The 16,046-nt window shown below is 35.4% G+C and overlaps 1 pseudogene; it reads left to right on the forward strand.

Moving 5' to 3' along the window:
• The first annotated feature begins 1,870 nt into the window (after positions 1 to 1,870).
• LOC122127775 lies at positions 1,871 to 1,967 on the forward strand (annotated as a pseudogene).
• The last annotated feature ends 14,079 nt before the right edge of the window (positions 1,968 to 16,046 follow it).

Genomic DNA, 16,046 nt, shown 5'->3' on the forward strand with positions numbered 1-16,046 from the left:
AAAAAGTTTATTTGAAAAGGAATACACTTTCAGGAGATTAAATGTAGGTTATCATTGGTTTGAGAGTGACATTTTTATACCACAGAACCATGTTGTACTGAAGTCCCAGTGTTTGAAGCACTCCTTAGTGCTTCAAATGTTTTTCTGAATTACATTTGAGCTATAGGTCCAGATTTCGGGGCTTTGGTAGACCAATTATGGATCTATCCTTCCAGGAACTATTTTTTGGCCCACTTATGTTGGAATAAAATCTTTCGTTAATCATAGCTGAGGGTTATTAAAAATAATCTTATGACACTTTGTGAACTTGTTCACTCATATGGGCTGGTCATCTGTAAGTTGAATGTTTAAATTACAGTACTTTCTCTCAAATTTTGCGATCTCATAATTCATTTTAAGTAGCCTTGCATTTCACAATTACTTTCTGCTAATTCCTGCATCTCAAGGAATTGGGGCCCTGAAATATAGGAAATGCGAAATTGAGATGGATCTTCAATTGCTTTGTGTTGATATGTTGCTTGGGACATGGTGAGAAGTCTTGCCCCTGTTATCTGATGATGCAGGTAGGAATGCTTCACAAATATGGAGAAAACCAGTTTGGGACAAGCGAGTTAAACAATAAACAGAGCAGCAGAGTAAAATCCATTATAGATTAGAGGAAAAAATTGTTTTTTACCATGTGGATTCAGAAGACCAAGAATAGTTAGAATGTATCACAAGTTTATACTAAAAACATTGCACTGATACTTTTTATAGTATAATATATGTATTAAACCTAATTATTTATATTCAAATTCTATTTATTGGAATAAATAAATATCAATTTATTTGTCAAATTGTCAACTAATTCTAGTAAGTTTCATTGTGTGAAATATAAAATCAGTACATATAAATATAAAATATATAACTATATATAATATAATTAAAAGGCATACGTTTTGCATTGTTCTGTTGTAGTTACTGTATTAAAGGCAACTCTGTTTTAAAGTATTATTCCATTATCTCTACCTCAGTGTTTGATAGAGTTAGACCTAAAGCTTTACCATTTGTAGATTTACAGCATGGAGGCAAGAGGAAACACTGTGATTAAAACATTATCAATTCAATGTCTAATAACGAGGAGAAACATATGCACTTCTCCTGCAACTATGAAAATATTTGGTGATAAAAAGGCAGTAGTGTAAGTTCCTGCCTGGTTGGATGGTAGACAGGCCAGGACATTAAGTTATCATGCATACGAACAATTTTTTCACCTTCTTGGCTTTAGCTACTTTTGAAATGGAGGTATAATAAAAATTATATTTTGATAAAATACCTTCTAGTCTGAACAGTTCTATTTGAACTGTTCATCTCTCTATGATCCCTTGTAACCAAGATTAGCTTTGTTCTAGTAAGACAATCTATGCTGTCAGGGTAAGATATTCTGGTTGGTCTGTTCCCACATGGAAGAAGGGTAAAGGCTCAGGTAAACATTTGTTCCAGTAACACCTCACTTGGGAAAATGTCAGCTGAAGAAGTTTAGAAGTAGCTCTTAAGCAACGCTTACTTTGAATACATTAGGTCCACAAAGCTAATTCAGTTGGATAAATAAGTACTTGAAAATGCCATCACCTTTGGACCTATCTATAAATAATTGAGAGTATGATCAAATTCCAAATAAAAAGACTTAAGATAGTCATTGACAAAAAAATTTGCAAATGTGAGCAATCGACTGATCAATATAATTTTTCCACTATTCACAGAATTTTAGGGAAATAAGATCGATAGCATTGTTAGGAACAATAAGGTTTCCTTGTTACAAGTAGGCACCCATAGATATAAGCTTGTATAATGATTGCATCATTAACTACTTAAATTTAGAGGATACTACATGCTTCAGCAGCATGTATACTCAAATTACAATACAGAGATTAACATGGCACTTGCACAAGGATAATATGAAAAAGTGAGAAGTATTCCATATTATTCATCCTTCAGATGCAAGAAATGAAAAACAGTTATTAAAAAGTTGATTACAAAATTACAAGTGTAACAATACACATAATTCATAGAATTAAATTTAGTTTGACATCAGTGTATTAAATCTTCACCTCACAAAGGCGTTTACATAGCATAAACTTTACAAATCTTTTCAAATTAGAGAACATTGTCATTTTATCACAAAGAAAAATAATATAAGTCCTAGAAAAAAAAGGAAGCAAACTGTTTCTATATGGAATGCAATCGGAAAGGACACATTAGTGAACCCATATATTGTAAAATAATGTAGAATTCAAAGAATATCTAGGAGAAAATAAAATAAATTATGAACATTTTGCAAACATAGAATATAGTATATTTTAAAATATACTTTTTCAGACAAGCACCAGAAATATTTTAGTTTCTGTACTACTCATTTCAACAGGTATATTAAAATTATTTCTGATTAAAAATCACAAACTCTGAAGAAAATATTATACATGTATACAAAAACTATTGAATACATTTTGACATCCAAGGCAGGCAATTCACTTGGAAGAATTCCGCAGAATCCATGAATTTTTACAGTAAAATATTGGTGTTGCCGGGGACTGGTGGCTCATGCCTATAATCCTAGCTACACAGGAGGCTGAGATCTGAGGATCATGGTTAAAATCCAGGCTGGAAAGGAAAGTCTGTGGTACTCTTATCTCAAATAAACCACTAGAAAACTGGAAGTGGAGCTGTGTCTCAAGTGGTAGAGCGCTAACCTTGAGCTGAAGAGCACAAGGGATATCTGGGATAGCTCCCAGGCCCTGAGTTCAAGCTCCATGACCGACCAAAAAAAAATATATTGATCTTATTTCATTGTGAAAATATTTTGTAGGGACACAAAAGATGGACTTGCATTTTTGAAATTTAAGAAACTTAACCCGACCATTAGGACTTCATTGAACAATTTGTACAGCCTTCCACAACTTCATAGAGGTAGTGATACATACTTATCCTTTTGGCAATATCAAATACGGTTTCTTCTATGTTGTTCTTCAGGCCTGGTTTTATATAATGGTTCAACAGAAGGTGATCCAGCATACCTTTGCTATCTCAATTCTCAGCAGCAAGATGTAAGGGTGTCAAGAGTTCTTTAGTTTGGGGAAGTGGCACTGTGGCTCAACCAGTAGAGCACTCGCCTTGAGCTGAAGAGCACAGGGACAGCACCCAAGCCCAGAGCTCAAGCCCCACAACCGACAAAAAAAAAAAAACCCACAACACCAACAAAAAACAAACAAACAAAAATATTTGGGCTGGGAAGGTGGCTCAGTGGTAGAGCACTTCCCTTGCATGCATGAGGCCCTAGGTTCTATTCCTCAGCACCACATAAGCAGAAAAAAAAAGCCAGAAATGGTGCTGTGGCTCAAGTGGTAGAGCACTAGCCTTGAGCTGAAGAGCTGAGGGACAGCGTCCAGGCCCAGAGTTCAGGCCCCACGACCAGACCAAAAAAAATTTTAAAAAAAGAGTCCTTTAGTTTGGGCATTGGTATCTGTATCATGATGAAGTAAGAAAGAAGCCACTCTGGTATTATTCCACGTATATGCACTGTGCAGCGGTGTCCAGTCATCTACAGGTATTGCATGTGCCGATTGAGACACCAACTCACTGACAATGTCCAAGTGTCCACTGTAGGCTTCTCAAAGAGGGGTATACTCATCATCATCCCTACTATTAACATGAGTGGCCTTTTGGGAAAGAAGTCTCCGCACTGCAGTAAGCTGAATATATTTGGCAGCCCAATGAAGAGATTTGCTTGGATCCTTCTCCAATTTTTTTTCTTGCAATTGATACCATTCCTTACTATTTCATCTTGTTCCCCATATTCCTAAGAATTGCCTAACCAGAGACTTTGAGTGCCAGTGGGAATGAGGTGTCCATGTATTTCCCTAATAGTTCCCATTGGTTGAACTAGTCAGAAATACCCGGTGAATTTTCTGCATCTGTTTATTCACCATGATTTATTTTCTCTTTTTCCAATTTTACTATTCGAAATTATTCTAACTGGAGAGAAGGGAGTTGATGGAGAACAGCAGAAAGATGTTCCTCCATATTCAAATGTATACACTGAAAATGAGGACCAGTGATGTCTACATGTGTATCTTATTCTAGGAATGAGAAAATAGGAAATAATGCCTTTTATATAAATGATTTGGGAAATGGCAGAGCAAAAAGTGAAATGATGCAACCAAAAATATAAAAGCAAAATAAATTAGGATAATTATGGAGCAATCATATTGTCTATGAGAACCAAGAAAGGGAGAAAGAAAGAGAGAGACAGATGTGTAATGACCTAGCTAGCCACAAAATCCATGCCTCTGATCAATTTATAGAGCAAAGAAAAATTTATTTTTAAAAGAGATGGAAATAGAATTTATGTATTTACTTGAAATTAGTAAATACATTTTAGTAGCCTACGTAAAGAGATATAACTTTGACCAAATTACAGACAATAAACTAAATCCTTGATAATTCTAGTAACAGATTTGACTGAAATCAGTTGAATCATACTTTTCCTGTACAATGAAGGAATAAGAAGGTAGTAAAGCAGCTAGAGAAGGCAGGGAGATTTTGTCTTGACAAAACTTTTTGGAAATTGGTATTGAGGATTTCTTACTGGTGATCCATTTGCACTGGAAGCATGATTCTGAAGTATTGCTTGCTGATTCTGAGTTATTGATTTGATCATTATATTCTCCAAGAAAAAAAATGAGAATTGATAGTTAAGGACTACTAATACATTTTGGCCTTCTCACTAAGCACTTTCAATCATCAAAATCACATGAAGACAATAGACAGGCCTACTTTTTAGATGAAAACAAGTGTCTTTGAAAAAACAAGGAATGTATGTAGTCATGCAAAGGACTTCTATTTTACCAATGCCTCATACATTTTACTAATGTTGGGTACCAATAAATACTGGATCTATTAGAATGCACTTAAAGCTCATATGTTCAATAGTGAGTTCTCTTACACTATATCATGGTATTTTTGTGTATGATTTTAAGAATAAATTTACATTACTAACTTTCTGACAGGACAGTATCATCACTGTACATCTTGCTTCTATACTCTCATTTTAAAATTACTATCTAAGTATGGGCATTAGATAACTATAGAGGAAAAAGTAGAAGCTACACTGATGGCTTATGTCTTTAATAGTAGTTAATCAGAAAGATGAAATCTGAGGATTGTGGTTTGAAAGCAGACCAAGAAAAAAAATCCATTAGATTCTGATTTGAAAGTAACCAGCAAAAGCTAGAAATGGAGCTGTGGTGCAAACAGTAAAATGCTAGCCTTGAGAAAACTGAAACAAAAACTAAATTCTGGGAGAAAGCCAGGCCCTGAGTTCAAGCCCTAGGATTAGCACCAAACAAATGAATTAATTAATAGGATAATTAATTAATTAAAAATAAATTAAGTGGTCACATGTGGAGAGGCAGGTAAAATGTAACATGCGTGGTAATGGTTTATGTATTATTTTTTAATAAGGCATATTATCATTTGTCCTAATCACTAATATTTTATTTGGATTTTTTGTACAATAAACCCTGAATTTAACATTCATGTAAATGTGTGTGTACATGTGCGAACATGTATGTATGTGTATATGTGTGCGTGTGCTGTTGCAATGTTGCTTGCCAATGTGGACAGGGTGAGGCTGAAAAAAGCTAACTGTGTTGCAATGTTTTTATTTATCAGTGTTCTGTCATGTCATTTCAGTGGAACCACACTTCTGTAAATATTATTTGTTTGATAATAACGTCATCATAATCAAAGCATTTACAATATTAATTTAGAAAAAGAGACCGCTTTCAGCTCTTATTGTATGTTAGGTAAGAAGATACAGACATAATTAGTTAGTAAGTTATTGCTGTAAGATGATTGTCAGTACAAAATACGTATTTGACCTCTTAAATTGGTTATACTTTTAAGATACACTCATGGAGTGATTTGGCCGACTTGACAAAACAGGTATTACTCTGTCGCTATTCCTGTGAAACACAAGTTGGATAAACTCTTTCCGGATTTCTGTTGAAAATCACTTTCTTTGCAATATTATATCTGTTCTCATTAAGAGAACCCATATTACGTTTGAATATCCCGTCTTATTTATTGAAAATAAGTATGTGGATATGCTTGTTAGATATTCCTTTCAAAAACGAACAAACAAAAAGCAAGTGTCATGTCCAGATTGTGGATGCATTTGAAGGTGTTTTGTACATGCACAGGGATCTTTACTAATGGCTCTTTTGTGTATAACTATGGCTACTTTAACAAATAAGGCTTTTTGAATATCTTTTCCAATATACATAGCATCCCAGAGCAAGTCTTGCAATTTCTGAAAGTCCTTTGAATATTTTAGTATTATTTCAGTTCATTGACTGTAGAGCCAAAATTTCTGAAATAAATATTGTTAAGATCTGAAAATGTAAGTGGGTATATACGCTTTTTTATGCTTTATTTTATGAAAACCCAGTTTTTATGAAAGTAAATGGAATAGAATAAAAGAATGTAAGTGAGTTGGGTAAGCTAATTATTAGTATAACTTTGTTTTCTATTAACAGTCCATTGAATGTAGATGATGCAGTTAAATTATTTCCTCTGTACTTCAGTTAGTTTTAGAATCTTTATAGTTATGAGTGAACTTTTAGCATAAATAATGGATTTTTAAAATGATTAGGACTAACCTTGTGTTTTGTGTCCTAATCCCCAAAAAAATGAGTTATTTTTAAGTGTTAATAGTTTATCATTATCATTATCATAGGGAATCATTATCATTATCATAGGGAATTAAAAATGCAGTAGTATTCATGTCTTTTTAAACCAATTGTTTTCACAAGTTGGAGAGTCTTTAATTCATACTTAGGTCTTGGTGTCTGTGATTTTCAACCTCTCGTTCCTAATATTAATAATAGGTAAGACTGCATTTTTGGGTATATGAAAGATCAATATTTAGCTGGGGTCAAAAGTGATTTTTATATCAGTCTTTCTTTAATAACATTTTAAATTAGTACATTTCTCTCAAAATGTTGTGTATAAAAGGAATCAAAATACTTCTAATGGTAAACAATTGAGGTGAGCTACAATGTGGAAACGATTGCTCTAAAGACCTGCAGTCTGTTTCCATCAGGAATTGAGCAGGTCATTCTTTCAGTAAGACTGTGTTAACCAGAGATGGGGTCCCCAGGCAGTGCAGTGTTGAGTGAAGGGATAAAATATGATTTCTACTATTTTGAGCTAGAAATCAAGAATGTAATAGTTTAGCAGTTCCTTTCACCAGGGAGGTATAAATTGATTATGAACTTGGAGTTTTCATATTACAGTTACTTATTTTCTTTTTTGTTGTTGTTGGTCATTGAGCTTGAACTCTGGGCTTGGGTGCTGTCCCTGCGCTCTTCCACTCAAGGCGAGCGCTCTACCACTCAAGCCGAGTGCTCTACCACTTGGACCACAGTGCCACTTCCAGTTTACTAGTGGTTTATTAGAGATAAGAGTCTCACAGTCTGTCCTGCCCGAGCTGGCTTTGAAACACAATCCTCAGATCTCAGCCTCCTGAGTAGCTAGCGTTATAAGTGTGAGCCACCGGTGTTTGGCTTAGTTACCTATTAAGTGAAATATTATTAGAGTGTGCACAATAATTTTGTGGAATTTTCCTAGAATTAGTAGACTGAGTGCTGGTAGTTATAAAATAGAATGAGGTTATTTCATATGGTAGGAATGGAAAGCAGGCTAACACTGACCGTGTGTGCAATGTTGTACTAGTAATTCCAACTCTGAAGACTTAAATATCATCACCTTAGAATTAAAAATAGAAGTAATTCCACTTTATGGAATTATTGTGAGGATTAAATTAGATACCAAAGGTAAAGTACTTGGAAAACAATCAGAGTTTGATACTTTCTACCTGTTATTTTATCATGTGTATATTCTAATATTTTTAATGTGATTTTTATATTGTGTCTATTTAGGGTATAAAAAGTGATGTATTGATATTCATTGCGTTGTTCACTTTTCTGTCATTATGAGGAAAATACCTGAAAAGAAAATTTCTGAGAAGGAATTATCATATTGACTCATGGTTTAAGATCAGATGTCTCCATTGTTTTTAATCATATTTTTATTAAATAGTTGTACGAATGGTTTTCCTTTCAACGAATCAGTTTATAAGTACAATGGATCTTTACATAACTTTCTCACATCCTTCCAAACCTCAACCCACTTTCAATTTTTCTAGTTTCATACTATCTGCATTAAATATTATGGCTTCACTCTCTACTTCCTTAAGTCTCTTTATTTCTTCCCTTTGACTTCCCCTCACGTTTTACAAGTCATAGTCTCCTGGTATTCATTTTGTTGGATTAAAAGTTGAATTTTATAAGAAATTACACCTGTTAAATACTCCTCTGCAAATAGCATGCTTCCATTAATGTTGTTTAACTTGCATAAAATTCTGGCTTCTAAATATGCGTCCTTTTTGTGTCTGGCTGTGATTTCGTTTACTTAACATAATTTTAGATCTAACCATTTCTTTGCAAATGTTGTAACAGTCTTTATAATGGATGGGTGCAATCCAATTGTGTATATGTGCAACACTTTCTCCAACCATCCCTTTGCTAAAGTGCATCTGGGCTGTTTCCATAAATTCTCTACAGTGAATAGTGCAGTAGTGAACATGATTGTGAGAATGATTTTACTCTAACCTTTTGGAAGAATTCATCACTATTTTTCTGGGAGCAATCCTCTAGCCAATTTTCCAGAATAATCACTTCCTTCATCTCCATCACAACGTTTTTCAAGTCCTCAAAAACACACTACCCCCTACAGGTCTCAATCAGCTAAAACCACACTGTGCCCATATTCTTTGTTGTTGTTGTTGTTGTTGTTTTTTCTGTCCGGTCGAGGGGCCTGAACTCTGGGCCCCTCTGGCGCTGTCCCTCAGCTTTTCTGCTCAAGCCTAGCAATCTACCAGAGCGCCACTTCTGGCTTTCTTCTTTTTGCTTATGTGGTGCTGAGGAATCAAACCCAGGGCCTCATGCATGCAAGGCAAGAGCTCTACCACTGAGCCACTTTCCCAGCCCCGATGTGCCCATATTCTTTTAATACATTTTTTCATAATTTTACACATAATTTAGTGAGAACCTTCTATGTACTTTCCTAATGTGGGAATGAAGTATATGAAAATAGAGTAAAAGTAAGAGATATGGAATTAAATTAGCTATTATCATATTTAAAATAATTTTCAGCTCTAACTCATAGCTTCACTTACTATTATTTTAATCTTTATTTGATTACTTCACCTATCCCCTAAATTATAACATGTGATTTAAATACAAAGGCAAAAAAGTGTAGTTTGACTTTGACACTCATGTGTGAGGATGCACAATATGGGCAAATAAAGGGATTGGAATAAATAGCTGTTATCCATTTTGTTAAATGGTTTTCTCAAACTGATTCTCACAATTTATATTTCATTCAAAAACAAGAAACGTGACAATTCCCTTTGCTTTGCTTCTCATTAAACTTGTTTCCATGTTATTTTATAATGAAGGATGATTTCATAAATCTACTATAGACACAAAAATATGTTAAAATATTTCTAGATGCATTCATTGATATAAATATACACACATATATTATAAAAGTTATAATGATAAATTATAACTTCTGTAACTGTACAATTTACTAAATTATTTAAAACATGGACGATTCAGGCCTGGAATCCTGGTTACTCAGGAGGTTGAGATCTGACGATCATGGTTTGAAGCCATCCTGGGCAGGAAAGTCCATGAGCCTCTTATCTCCAAACAACCAACAGAAAATCAGAATTGGAACTGTGGCTCAAAGTAGTATAGTGATAGACTTGAGAGAAAAAACTCAGAGATATCACCCAGGCTCTTAGTGTAAGAACTAAAATCTACCCCCAAAAAGTATTTAATTTACACCTGTGTAATTAGACTATTTCCTTCACCCAAATGCACATCAATGCTCATTTGCAAGGTAACTCTGTTATGTCTGGAGTACCACATAGTATTATCACTTAAGTAGAAAGCATTGCAACATGGGTAAACTCTACCTCTCTCATGGATTTTTCTCCACTCAAATATTCAAATCTTGCAATTATTCCCATTATTTAAAGTCATAGCTTTTTTTTCTTTAATACCCATAATATTAGAATTTGAATTGAGTGTCTTGTGTCTCCTAAATGGATATTCTTACCACTTTGGCGTGTCCCCAGCCCTAAATTATCTTGATTTACTTTCAGATAGAATCTTGCTTCCTACTTGTGTATGATCGTGGGCTTAGTCTACTTCATGTTATTCTTCCTGGAATTTAGAATAACAAGTGCCTGGCATTGTGTACAGATCTTTCTGTCCAGTCTGAGCTTTAGCCACTATCCTCACAACAGTAGACTCCCATGTAGTCAGAATTTTCATAAGCTTATCATAGCTATTTTTTTAAAAAAAATATTTGCATTTCCTGCAGGTTCTTGAGTACTGAGTTAATTTGTGTTTTCTAGGGTTGTTTTCTTTCTTTTGAATGTATGTGTTGAGTTGTTCCTCATTTTTCCTTTTGTTTCTTTCACTCAAGTTCTTACCTGTAGCGCTGAGAATCCAATTCTTCTTTCTCAAGATAGTCAAGGTGAGCATTATTTATTCCAAAACAATTCCAGTAATATTTAAACAAATTCAGGAATTTCGAGAAGATGGCGGAGGAGAATCTGGTGGCTAAACAAGTTCTCGCATGGAAAGCAGTTCTAGTGTTCCAGTGAACAGTCCTAGTCACACCATGTGTGCCATCACAGTACAGAGAGTTTGGCCAGAGAGGGAAAATCCAGGTAAGGAGACAGATCTGAGCATTTTCCAGCAGCCATGGCTGAGGCGGCTGTGGCGGCTGTGGTGGCATCCATAGCCGCCATACCTACATCCCAGAGAGTCTGGGACAAATGTGCCAGATGTAGCAGGCGAGCAGATTTTACTCAACACCAGCAAGAACTGACAAATAGCAGATATCTTCATCCTGCAGATAGCAGACCAGAGGCTACCCTGGAACCAACACTCCAGCATGAGTACAAAACTGACATCCTCACTCCTTCTCAAAGGGAGCAGAAGAGGGAAGGCCACCCCTCCCCCCAACATCGGAGATATCCATATTTGATGTAGACAAAGGCCTGGCTAAACAGCTAGCTCCAACTCAGTCCTTTGATGAAAAAAAAGAGTTATTGTGCAAGTCACAAGTACCTACCCTGACCTGCCATTCTCAACTCCACCCATGGGAAAGTCACCACAACTAGGCAGAGAAAGCTACACCCATGAAGGAATGGCTTTCTTCACTGGGTAAACAGAGCCAGAGGTTGCCATCCCTACAGCAGCCCTGATAATTAATTGAAACTCAGTAAACATAAACCCTGAGAATGGTTCCAGGCTGGGCTCTGTGAATGTCTCAGAAGCTAGCCCCTCAGGGAAAAGCTACTGTTTGCTGAAAGGCCTCAACGTTATGCAGAACCCAGCCTTATCACAGCAACTCCAAACTAGAGGAAACAGCCATCTCCCTGTTTTGTGATACTCAAAGCAGATCTCCCTCCCACTGAACTAGCCTGGGAGGAGGATCACAAACTTCTGGGTAAACCAAGGGAATTTTTTCTGCCTGCCCAAACAAACTGACTTAAGAAACTAATCAAGCCACAGAAAACCAAACACCACAAGCAAACCAGAGACTCCACCAAGAGACTGATTACTGTCACAAGGGAGATACAGGATCTTCCCATCAACCCCCCAAAAACAAAATCAAAAAAGTCTTTTTTGTATCTTTTTAAAATTTTTACTTTTCAATTATAAGAATTGTTTTTCTTAATCATTTTTTCTTCCTCTTATAACTTTTATTTTAGGTCTATGTGTGTGTGTGTTTGTGTGTGTGTGTGTGTGCTTATAAAAAAAAATCTCTACTCACCTGTTTGTCTTTTATGTTCTTTCTTTCTCATTAGTTTTACTTTTTCATCTTTTGTTCTTTTTGCATGAATAATTTGTTGTTCTGTTCATCCTCATATATATCTGTCATTGATTATAACACCTTATCCCCCTTTGTGCATATACTTAATCCAAAAATGTATTACTCAATTCAAAACTTCTTAGGATTAAATTCCTTAATAGCAGTATTATCTATTTATACCTATAAAATATTTGAAGAATTTTTATTTTTTAGTTTTCAGGTCTCCTTTGTATCCCTCCCTTCCTCTCATCCTATCATTTTCTTCTCTCAATATCATCTATAAATTTACATAATTCATAAGTGTTTCACTTTTTAATATAAATTTTTGTTTTTCCATTTTCTCTCAATATTACTTCTTTAAATTTTCATTACTTTTAAGAGTTTCACTTTTTAAATTTAAATATTTCTCTTTCCATTTTTTTCTTGTCTCTTTTTTCAATTTTTTTCTTCTCTCTCTCCTATCATTCTTTCCAATCCATTTATCTCTGCGAGATTAGGGATTCGTTAATTTCACTCTCCTTTTACCATTCCACATCCCTCTAACCCTATTTTCCCCACTTTTCTCCCTAAACTTAATAATTTCTGGTTTGTCAAATTCTTCTTTGCTATTCTTAGCCCATTAATACATAGTTATTTAATGTTGAATAGACTGTAACTGTTGAACTAGATTGTATCTGCAGACATTTGACTATGCAATTGCAGGGCTTTGGTGGATGCTTGCATTAAAATGGTGTTCTAGCACAAAACTGGCATTACTTTCATCCCAAATAGGCAGAACAAGCAAGAAAAACACAAGAAAAATGGCAAGTACGGGTATCTCAATTCCCACTCAAGATAATCAGGTGACAGAACAGATAATGTATAATCCAGAAGAGAGTTCCCAAAAACTTCTACAAACACTACTGGTAAACATGGTGAATGAAAAGACTGAAACCCTGCAAAGGACTCAGTGTGAGCCTGATAGGGAGAGAGAGGAGGCAAACCAAAGATCAAAACAGGAAGCTCATGGGCTTGAGAAAGCTACTCAAAGATTGATACTGGAATTGTGTACGCAGGTTGAGAACACTCAAAGAGAAATAAAGGAATTTTGTGAGCAGGCTGAGATCAGTCAAAGAGAACTACAGAAGTTGCATGAACGTGAGAAATCCAATCAAAGAGTAATACAAGAATTGCAAGAGCGGGATGAGCATAGACAAAGATCAATAGAGGCATTCATGGAATCCATAAACAGACACCTGAAAGGAGTCAGGGAGACCACAAAGGAAATGCTGAATGGAGCCTAACAGAAGGAATGGGAGTCCAAGAAAAACATGACCAATCAACTAAGTGATTTTAGAATAAACACAGAACACCAAATTAAGGAAGTAAAGAATTTCATACAAGATCTAAAACAAAGCTCCAACAAAGAATTTGAAGCCATAACAGCTGACCAATTAGAAGGAAAAGAAATGAAAAATAAAGTAGAAAGTCTTGACAGTAGGTTAGACCATGCAGAAGATGGAATCTCCGGCATTGAAGACAGCCTAGGTATTATAGAGAAAGAACATGCAACTATCTAAGACAAATTCAAGAAATATGATAGATCTATTCAACACTTGGAAGACACTATCTGAAGGCCTTATCTGAGGTAAATCGGTGTAGAGGAGCACATAGAGACAGAAGTTAATGGTCTAGAAAATTTGTTCAACAGGATCCTAGCAGAGAACTTCCCAACACGCAGAAAGATAGGCATATTCAGAAATAAGAAGCTTTTAGAACTCCAAATAGACCAGGCAGGCACAGGACATCCCATCGTCCAATTATAAGCCACACAAGATCAATTCAGAACAAGGAAAAGATCCTTAAAGCTGTCAAGGAGAAAAGATCAGTCACCTATAAAGGAAAACCAATTAGAATCACCTCAGATTTCTCAACAGAGACAAAACAAGAAGAGCCTGGAATGATGTATGCCATGCTCTAAAGACAACTATCAACCAAGAATAGTGTACCCAGCTAAACTCTCCTTCATAATTGAAGATTAAATAAAAATCTTCCATAGCAAAGTAAAACAAACAATATATCTCTACCAAATCAGCTCTACAAAAGATACTTAAAGATATCCTAAACATACAAAACCAACAAGACCACAATAGAGGCCAAGAAAACACACCCAAACAGAATCCAAGAAGTATAGGAAGAATCCAGTAGGCGTAGAACCCAAGAAGGTGGATAAAATGGCAGGAACACCCAAATACCTCTCAGTCCTACCTCTCAATATTAGGGGATGTAACTCTCCAATTAAGCGACATTGACTGTCTAGTTGGTTTTCAATGCAAGATTCTTCTATCTTCTGCCTTCAGGAATCACTACTTGCCCATAAAAATCAAACACATTTTGAAAGTAAAAGGCTGGAACAAAATCTACCAAGAAAACGGCCCCCATAAACAGGCAGGATTTGCAATCCTAATATCAGATAAAATAGACTTCAAACTAACATTATTGAGAAGAGATAAAGAAGGTTACTACATATTAATTAAGGGATCTCTCTTTCAGGAGGATATTAAAATTCTAAATATTTGCCAAACAATAGTGCACCCAAATTCATCCAAGAAATACTACTTTAAATCTCACATAGATCCAAAGACATTTTTGGGTACTTTAACTCACCACTATCCCCACTAAATAGATCAACTCGGCAAAATCAACAGAGAAACCACCGATCTAAACAAGCACAACCATCAACTCATTTAGCAGACATCTAGCGAATATTCATCCAGCAGCATCAGAGTACACATTTGACTCAGCAGCACATAGAACATTTTCCAAAATACACCACATTTAGGTCACAAATCAAACTTGTCAAAATTCAGAAACATTGAATTCATATCTTGCATTCTCTCAGACCAAAAGGGAATAAAATTAGACCTCAACACAAAAAGCCACCAAAGGAGGTCCAGTAACACATGGAGGCTAAAAAACACAATGTTGAAACACCAGTGGGTCATGGAAGAGCTTAGAAACAACGTTCACATGTTCATGATATTCAACAAAAACTAGCACAGAGATTATCTGCTCCTCTGGGTCACAGCGAAGGCACGATTCAGAGGCAAGTTTATAGCTCTGAGTTCCTATATTAACAAATTGGAAAGACCTGAAACCAACAATTTAATGAGATCTGACACTGCTTGAAAAAGAGCATCAAGATAAACCCCAATCCAGTTGATGGAAAGAAATAATTAAAATTCAATCAGAATTAAATGAATTAGAATAAAAAAAAAAACAACCATAGGAAGAATCAACAAAATGAGAAGGTTCTTCGAAAAAATTAACAAAATTGACAGACCCTTAAAAAATCTTATCAGAAAAAGAAGAGAACACACCCAAATTAATAAACTCAGAGATGAGAATGGAAACATCACTACAGAAACAACCAAGATTCAGAACATTATAAAGGAATACTGCTCAAAACTTTATGCTAAAATGTTTGAGAATTTGACAGAAATGGACCTTTTCCTGGCAAATATTTGCATGCCGAAACTAAACCAAGATGAGTTAAACCAGGCCTATATCAAGCATTGAAATAGAAACAGCAATAAGAGACCTCCCATCTAAGAAAAGCCCAGGAACAGATGGTTTTACAGCAGAATTCTACAAGGCCTTCAAAGCAGAGCTCACACCAATACTCCTCCAACTCTTCAATGAAATTGAAAGAGAAAGTTCACTACCAAACGCTTTCCATGAAGCCATCATAACCCTCATCCCAAAACCCTCATCAAAGAAAGAGCACTATAGCCACATTTCTTTGATGAACATTGATGCAAAGCCTCTCAACAAAATTTTGGCTAATCAACTTCAATAGTTCATCCAAAAAATCATACACCATGAGAAAACAGGATTCATTTCAGGGATGCAAAGCTGCTTCAATATGCGCAAATCAATAAACATAATTCATCACATCAACAAGAGCAAGGATAAGAACCACATGGTTATCTCAATAGATGCAGAAAAAGCCTTTGACAAGATCTAACACCCCTTTATGGTGAAGGTCCTGGAAAAATTAGGAATCTATG

The sequence above is a fragment of the Dipodomys spectabilis genome, unplaced genomic scaffold, assembly GCF_019054845.1.
Source record: "Dipodomys spectabilis isolate Male_0828 unplaced genomic scaffold, ASM1905484v1 ptg000311l, whole genome shotgun sequence".
In the NCBI taxonomy this organism is placed as follows: domain Eukaryota; kingdom Metazoa; phylum Chordata; class Mammalia; order Rodentia; family Heteromyidae; genus Dipodomys; species Dipodomys spectabilis.